Source organism: Tupaia chinensis, unplaced genomic scaffold (genome assembly GCF_000334495.1).
Source record: "Tupaia chinensis unplaced genomic scaffold, TupChi_1.0 Scaffold000574_1, whole genome shotgun sequence".
Lineage (NCBI taxonomy): Eukaryota > Metazoa > Chordata > Mammalia > Scandentia > Tupaiidae > Tupaia > Tupaia belangeri.
Genome location: NW_006160088.1, coordinates 3,428,910 through 3,437,027, shown reverse-complemented (window position 1 = coordinate 3,437,027; position 8,118 = coordinate 3,428,910).

Genomic DNA, 8,118 nt, shown 5'->3' with positions numbered 1-8,118 from the left:
AAAAAGGAGAACAGGAGCCAGTCGGGTGGGCAACGAGCTGCTATCAGGGTCCCTATCCACTGCAGACGAGATAAAGTAAATTGTTTCCATGCCCTGGTCCTACTGACCCTCTTTAGCTCTGGGTTTAGCCTCTTGCCTTCCACCTCAGACACAATATGCCCAGAACACACCCAGAGGCTGGGACCTGGGTCCACGCAGAACTAGAGGCTGTGGAGGGGAGAACCAACTCGCGTTGTAACATCGAGGGCTGCACACTGCTTCGGAAAGGGCACGACTGCGGTAAATCGTGCACTGGTGCTTGAGTAAGCAGCAGCCTTTCAGTAGTTCGTTGTAAACTGACAGCCACCTCGCGAGTTTGACATCACGATGATTACTCTTTGAGACAAGGAAACTGAGTTTGAGTAACTTGCCCAAGGTCACATACGGTTGTAGTCAGGGCTGGGATCCTGTCCTGTCTGCACCTCAGCCTTGGCTCATGGCCCTAATAGAACCCCAAGGCTCTGAGACACAAAACAGATCTCTTCAAAATAGAGATCCTCAGTGCAGAGGACCCTCACCCGCCCGAGTCGGGTGCTGCCAACCCGCACAGACTTCTTGGGTGGATTCCTAGACTAACCACAGCAGTCAGCATTCCCCACATACTTAATTACAGGCACTCAGAGGAGCAAGGGGATTTGCCCAAGCTCCAGGAGCTTAAAACACCTCGGACTAAAACTATCTACTTTGCCTTCTCTTAGAAACGTGTGTGTGTGTGTGTGTGTGTGTGTGTGTGTACTTATACAAGTACAAAAGCAATATTTGCAAATCTAATATAATTCATCTTAGGCACAAAACTGGTGGTCAATTTCTTAGACGAAGTCATTTCCTGGCTGGTAATCAGCCATCAACCTGTTCTGGGCTGACCAGGTTTTAGACAAGGCAATGCAGCCCAGAAAGGGACGTTTTCTGAAAGGAAATGGCAGTGAAACTGAGTAAACAACAAGGATGAGTTACCCAGGAAGACAGAGGGAAAGAATTTTCCAGGGGACCAACAGTTAGCGTAATGGCTATGTCGCTGGACTCCCAAATAGTCGACCATGGTTTGAGTCCCGGACCTGGTGGCTTGAACTCACGCCGAGCGCGTGTGTGTGCGTGCCCAAGATCCCGAGTGGAGAATGGAGGAGAAGGGATTGCGGTGTGGCCACCCCCTTGGGGGGGTGATTTCTCGCTTTCTGTCTCTCTGTCTCTCTCTGTCTGTCTGGCGAGCACATGCACCCTATAGCAAAAAAAAAAAAAAAAAAAGAATTTTCCAGAAAGAGATCATCACCTTGGAAAAGATACCATAGCAGTATTTTAAGAAAATTGAAAGAATTTAGTTCTGTTTGTGTGTGCTATGGACTAGGACAACACAATTATATATGTCAAAATAAAACTAAGAACAATATGCTTAAATATTAGCAAGAAACAAAATGGAGGGAAAAAAAACCTTTACTAAGAAATTTTGTTAAGAACTTGAACAGAAATACTAGGTCATCAGAGAAGTCATGACGTATTTTTCTGTTTTTCTATGTAAAAATGCATCAAGACTTTCCTAGTGAGCCAATAGATGCAAAACTACAGGTTTTTAGATGAGACTGTAATAAATATATGAATTTGTTTCCAAATAATATATATTAATAATAATGATAGAACCAATTGAGACTTTGCTATGTGCCAGGCATTGTCCTAAAAATTAACATATGCTAATATACATAATTTGCATAATTGTATAAATAGAAATACATCACCTATGCGTACTTCAGTCTTCACAATAGTCTGATAAGGTAAGTACACTACCGCTACATAGTGGTAAGTAACAGGATGAAGATTCAAACTAAGCAGACTCTCCAGAGCCTGAGCTGGTCTCCATTATAAGAATTCTAATCAAGCGGCCAGCAGGTGGCATGGTGGTTAAGGACACTGGACTGTCACATGAACCACAGTTTGATCTTGAACCTGACAGCTTGCTTTCTCACTTTCTCTCTCTCAATCTCTCTCTCTGTCCCTGTCTGGTCAAATTAAAATAAATAAAGTTAAATAAAGTAATCCTTTAAAATAAAAGAATTCTAATCAAAATACCACTAAGAGTTTTCCTTCAGTAACTTGATGAAGCATGTATCTATAAGAAGAGGCAGATGAGAAACGACTACAGGTTTTTTGCATGTCGTTTTATTTTAATAATAATGAAGAAATAGAGGAACTCTGCCAGGTAGTCAACCAAACTTTAAAGCTTTTATAAATATGTTTGAGCAGAAAGTTGGGCAAACAAATTATTGGGATAAAAGTCTAAACTTGGAAAGACATGCATGTGAATTTAATACATAATAGGAGGCTTTCTCAAGCAATGTGGGAAAAGGAAGGTTATTCAATAAATGTTGCAGAAATTTCTGATGAAAAAAAGAACTGTAGTAGCAGCCAACACAGCTGCCAAGAGAAATCTCATGCTAAGTGTAAAAAATACACAAAATATTTTTAAATATTTTAAATTGTAAAATAATTAGAAAATAATTTTTATCTCTGAAATAGAAAATCATTCTCTAAACAGAGAAACAGTGGAGGAAAACACAAAGAAAAAGTTAGTTCATTTGGCTAAACATTCACCAAGTATTTCTTTTTTTTTTTTTTTTTTTTGAGAGATTTTCACTGTAGGGCGCGTGCGCTCGCCAGACAGACAGAGAGAGACATAGAGACAGAAAGTGAGAAATCACCCCCCAGGGGGGATGGTCACGCCGCAATCCCCTCTCCTCCATTCTCCTCTCTGGATCTTGGGCACGCATGCACACGCGCCCGGCGTGAGTTTTAAGCCACCGGGTCCGGGACACGAACCGCGGTCGACTACGTGGGAGTCCAGCGACATAGCCATTACGCTAACTGCTGGTTCCCCCTGACCAAGTATTTCTTGAGCACATTTTATTTCAGGCACCAGGAAGCAGCTAAGATGAAATAAATTATACGTTTTTTCCTAAGACCATAAATGAAATTTAAAAACAAATAACCAATGAGAAAAGATGTTTTCAGTAATTATACTAACGTATTAAGATCCTTAACAAATAAAAGGTCAAATAAATTGATAGGAAAAGTGCTCAAATTCTAGTAAGTAAATGAGAAGTACAAACTGACAATTTATGCGAAGAAAAAATGCTTCATAAATATTTGCTTTTTTAAAAAAAATTCGACCTTAGTAAGCAAAAGATGCAAATTAAAACAAGTGATCATGTCTAACTTACCAAATTCATAAAGAAAAGAAGAGCATAATGAGATAAAATCTTTCATATGTTGGAAATAAAATTCATAGAAAGTTAATGTGGTTCTATGTGAAAAAGATTTTTTTTTAAACTTTATACTCTGACAACTTCATTCTCCTCCAAAGAATCTATCCTAAATGAGTCATCAGAAATGTGGAGGAGAGTTCTGTGCAAAGTGTCCATTGTAGCATTTCCTTTCACACACACAGATAAGTAAGTGATACATCTCACTATATCAATTGGCACTGGGTGAATAATAGCGCTTCCATATCATAGAGTATTAATATGCTTATACTAAACAAAGTTCACAAGAGCCTTGTTGAGATGAATACGCTTAAGTGAAAAGAACAAAACATCAAACTTGTGGGACCAGCAGTTGGCGTAATGGCTATGTCGCTGGACTCCCATGTAGTCGATCGCGGTTTGAATCCCGGATCCGGTGGCTTAAACTCATGCTGGGAGCATGTGCTTGAGTGACCAAGATACCGAGAGGGGAATGGAGGAGAAGGGATTGCGGTGTAGCCATCCCCCCTGGGGGTGATTTATCACTTTCTGTCTCTCTGTCTCTCTCTGTCTTTCTGGTTAAGTGCATGCATCCCATAGCAAAAAAACCTCTCCCAAAAAAAATCAAACTGGAATCACTTAATCATGTAAAAAATATACACTGAGAATTGATAAGAAGAATGTGTGACAAATACTTTGTCTCGGGTTTAAAATTATGAGCGAGGCCAGCCTTATAGCTACGTGGTCAACCCCAGTGGTTTGAAAGAACACCCCAGGCCCGTGTACATGTGTGTCCTAGACCCCAACAGAACAGAAAAATGAAGAAGGGATCGAGGCATGAGGATGCTCCAGTAAGGAGTGTTTCTCCCTCTCACTCTGTTTCTTTCTGACAAGCACACGAGCCCTTTGGTAATTAAAATAAAACAAAATTAAAAAACAAGTGATTGGTTAAAATTTTCTCCACTTTTTCTATCATGAACACCAAACAGTGGAATCAGACGTTAGGAATATATGAAGTGGTCATTTTTTTTTAATTAATAGATGTGTTGGATCAGTCGGTGGCGTGGTGGTTAAGGTGACTGGATCACACATGGTTGACTGCATGGTTCGGGTCCCAGACTCAGCAGCTTGAAAAATACTCTGAGCATGTGGTGTATACGCTCAAAATCCCAAAAGGAGAAATAGAGAAGGCAGGATTGTGGTGTGTGGTGTGACCATCTCCCATGAGCAGTGCACGCTCTCTCTCTCTCTCTCTCTCTCTCTTTTTTGCTCCCTCTTTACAGTGAATGCACATACCCTCTAGCAAGTTGGGGTTTTTTTTGGAGAGGTTTTCTCTATAGGGCGCGTGTGCTCACCAGACAGACAGAGAGAGACAGAGAGGGAGAAGGCGGGATGGCCACGCCGCAATCCCTTCCCCTCCATTCTCCTCTCGGGATCTTGGGCACGCACACACATGCGCCCGGCGTGAGTCTTAAGCCACCGGGTCCGGGACGCGAACCGCGGCCAACTACATGGGAGTCCAGCGACACAGCCGTTACACTAACTGCTGGTTCCCTCACCCTCTAGCAAGTTTAAAAAAAAAAAAAGTGTCCATTTTTTTCTTACTAGCATACTAATTTTACTACTCCTTGATTCCTAATGATAATATTTTATATTGCTATATGTGACCCTATTTTTGCCTCATTGCCATAATGGTAGTATATTAATATTCATAAAACAGTCATCTTAAAAGGTATTGGAAATATCCTCAACGTCAGTAAAATAATATAAGCTCCTGGAAACTTACAATGACACAGTCAGAGCTGTATTTAAACCTGAAAGCAGGGATGATTTAAAAGGTAATTAAACAGAGTCGTGCCAACTGCATTATCGCTAGACAGAATCAGACCAGGATTTATCTCGCACATCTGGTACGTTTCAACACGGCCTGTTGTCCTGAGCGAGGAAGTCGGGTTTCCCTCTGTGGCTCCCGTTTATTCTTGGTCACGGACAGCTCGAATGGTGGCCCACTTACTGCGGTGCACAGAAAACTCCCCTGGGAGGGAAAAATATCATCTTTCAGGTGTTTGCAAACACATCAATTTTTGTTTCACAGAGAAACATGTGGACTTACACTCTCTCTCTTCCTGTTCATTATTCTACCTAAAGTAGATAGCTGTAGCGATCTTTTAAAATTCATTTTTCTTCCGCCGAAAAATAAAGTTATTGCCACTTTCCTTTCTTTCAACCAGGAAATAAAGCATAACATTACTATCTGAAGAAAAAAATTTCCCCCATTTTGAAATTTTGCATGAAAATATTTGCATAAGGAAGTCGGGGGAGAAACTGCCATGAGTGAGAATAGATCTTAGATAAAAACATTGCTTTTCGTTTTCCATTTTCAATCTGTTATCTTGGTGGCATGACAACCAATGCATAAGAGCCAGCAGGTAGAAAAAAAATCTCATATACTGAACTAGAAACCAAACTGAACTTTTAGAATAAAAAAGGCTACCTCTCGGGACCAGTCCTGGTGGTGCGCATGGCTTAGAAGTTGAGTTCCACCAGCTGGGACCACATGACAGTCCTGGCTTCAACTCCTGGTTCTATCTAAAGGCTGGACATGGTGGTATGGACGTGTCATCCCAGGGACATGGTAGGCTGAGCAGGAGGCCCCAAGCTCAAGTCAGGCCTGGGCAACAGAGCAAGCTCCTGTCTGAAAGGACATTGTCAGCACAGGCACCTGCAGTTCCCACTATCCCGCTAGGAGACTGAGCCAGGAGCAGGAGGAGGACTGCAACAGAGAGAGATCTGTCTTTGTTTTTTTTTCTTTTTGGAGAGGTTTTTGCTATAGGGTACATGTGCTCACCAAAAAGACAGAGAGACAGAAAGTGAGAAATCACCTACCGGGGGCATGGCCACACTGTAATCCTTTTTCCTCCATTCTCCTCTCGGGATCTCGGGCACGCACGCACATGTGCCCAAGAGAGCCCCCATCTTACAAAAAAAAAAGAAAAAAAAGCCTGCATCTTGACTGAACTAAGAATAAGATGGTCTGCGTTTACAGAAACAGTGGCAGAATCAATCCTGAATTATTCCAATTTTCCAATCAAATCTGTCAAAGCCTCTCCACCGGCAAAGAGCAGGGTCACTTCCTCCAGTGCACACTCCTGTTTCAGCCTGGGCTTCCTAGTCCAACTCGGGGCACGCGGCCACCGATACCGTCTCACTGTCAGTCAGGTCACAGCTGCTCACGCTCTGATTCGGGGTTTTCTGGCCCGTCCTCTACTCTCCAAACCCTGGTCACAGCACCTCACGTCAAGTGTGCCGTCGAGGGGAGTGTCGCCTTCCCTCAGGAGACCCTCCATATTTGTTTCCTGTGTTTGTTGGGGACAGTGTCTGGGTGTGTCCAAGAGAGGAGTAAGATGCCCAGACACTCGGGCTGGTTTCCTGAGAACTCATAAAGGTTAGAGATTGGAGAGTGTGTGAGAGTGTGTGTTTCAGGGCCTTGAAATCCAGATTTGGGAAAGGTCTAAGTAAAACATCTCTAAATTCAGAGGCCAGATATAGATGAGCCTCAGGAAAATATCAGGTCAATAATCAATTCTTTATCAACATTGTGTTTTTGTATAAACAAAACATAACACCTAATCATTTCACCCAAACCTTCTACTTGGCTGAAAATTACTGTCATTTAGGATTGTGAAATTGTCATTTTACCATTCCTGACATATTGAGCACTTGTAGTGAAGACGTTTTTGCCCAATGAAGAAGACAGAACGTGAGATCTGAAAGGGCCCTGAACTGTCGCCCTTTAGTCCCGGCATTGTTAAAGGTGAAGACTGCGACCGGGTGGACAAGGAGTTTGCTCCCAAGTCCCCCAACACAGTGCGTGTTGGTGACTGTGTCCTAGCTGGTCATGAGTCACCCGTCAGGGTCTTTAGCCCAGCCAGCCCTGGTCCCTCCTCTGGTCTTTGTGGAACCTTCCAGATCTGCCCCAGGGTCCTCATCTGGTTCTTGAGATGTGAGTGAAAGCATGAGACAGGGGGGGCCCCAGGGCCCCAGGCTTCCTTCTCATCCCAGTCCCAATACTCATGAACCAAGGCCTTGCTTTCTGTTGTCAAAAGTGGGAACAACTCCGCCGGCTTCTGCCACCCCATTTGGAAACACAGAAAAGGCCCCACCCTGGAAGTTGGGTTGGGAGCCCTACCTTTGCCATTGTTAGCACGATTGTGGTTCAAGGTACTTGGAGACAAATTTCTTGACATTTCTTGGCCCTCCCCCCCTGACTCACTTATTGGGGGGGGGGGCAATCATACCAGCCCTGTTCATTTCTGTAAGATGGAAATGGAAGATGGACGAGAAAAGCAGCTGATGAGTTGTGAGGTTCGTTAGAGACGGAGCGTGGAGTGTGGTGGGTGCTCCCTTCGCAGTTTCTTCTTGGGCGACGTCGGCCCAAGTGGTGTCTGGTGCTGTCCCCCAGCAAGGCATGCAGGTGCCGTGTGTCCCGGAGGAGCCCAGCTGGGGCGGGGGCTGGCGGGCCTGCAGGAGGACGTCCTTGCGAGCACTCGGGCCACTTGCCTCCAGCCAGCCGGGCCTGCGTAGCTTGGCAGGACAAGTGCCTCTTGGGGCCCCCTCCTAGCGAATGAGAAGTAACGCCCTTGCAGCGGCAGCGAAACCCAGCTATCTAGGGAAAACACAGTGAGCAAACACCGAGCGAGGGCCGCAGGGCCGGGCGGTGCACGCTTGCCCAGCAGCACGGTGGCTTCTCTCCCGCGGCCGCCCCGGGGCCAGCGGGCTGCAGCCATGTCCACCACCACGTGCCAGGTGGTGGGTTTCCTCCTGTCCCTGCTGGGCATGGGGGGGCGGCATC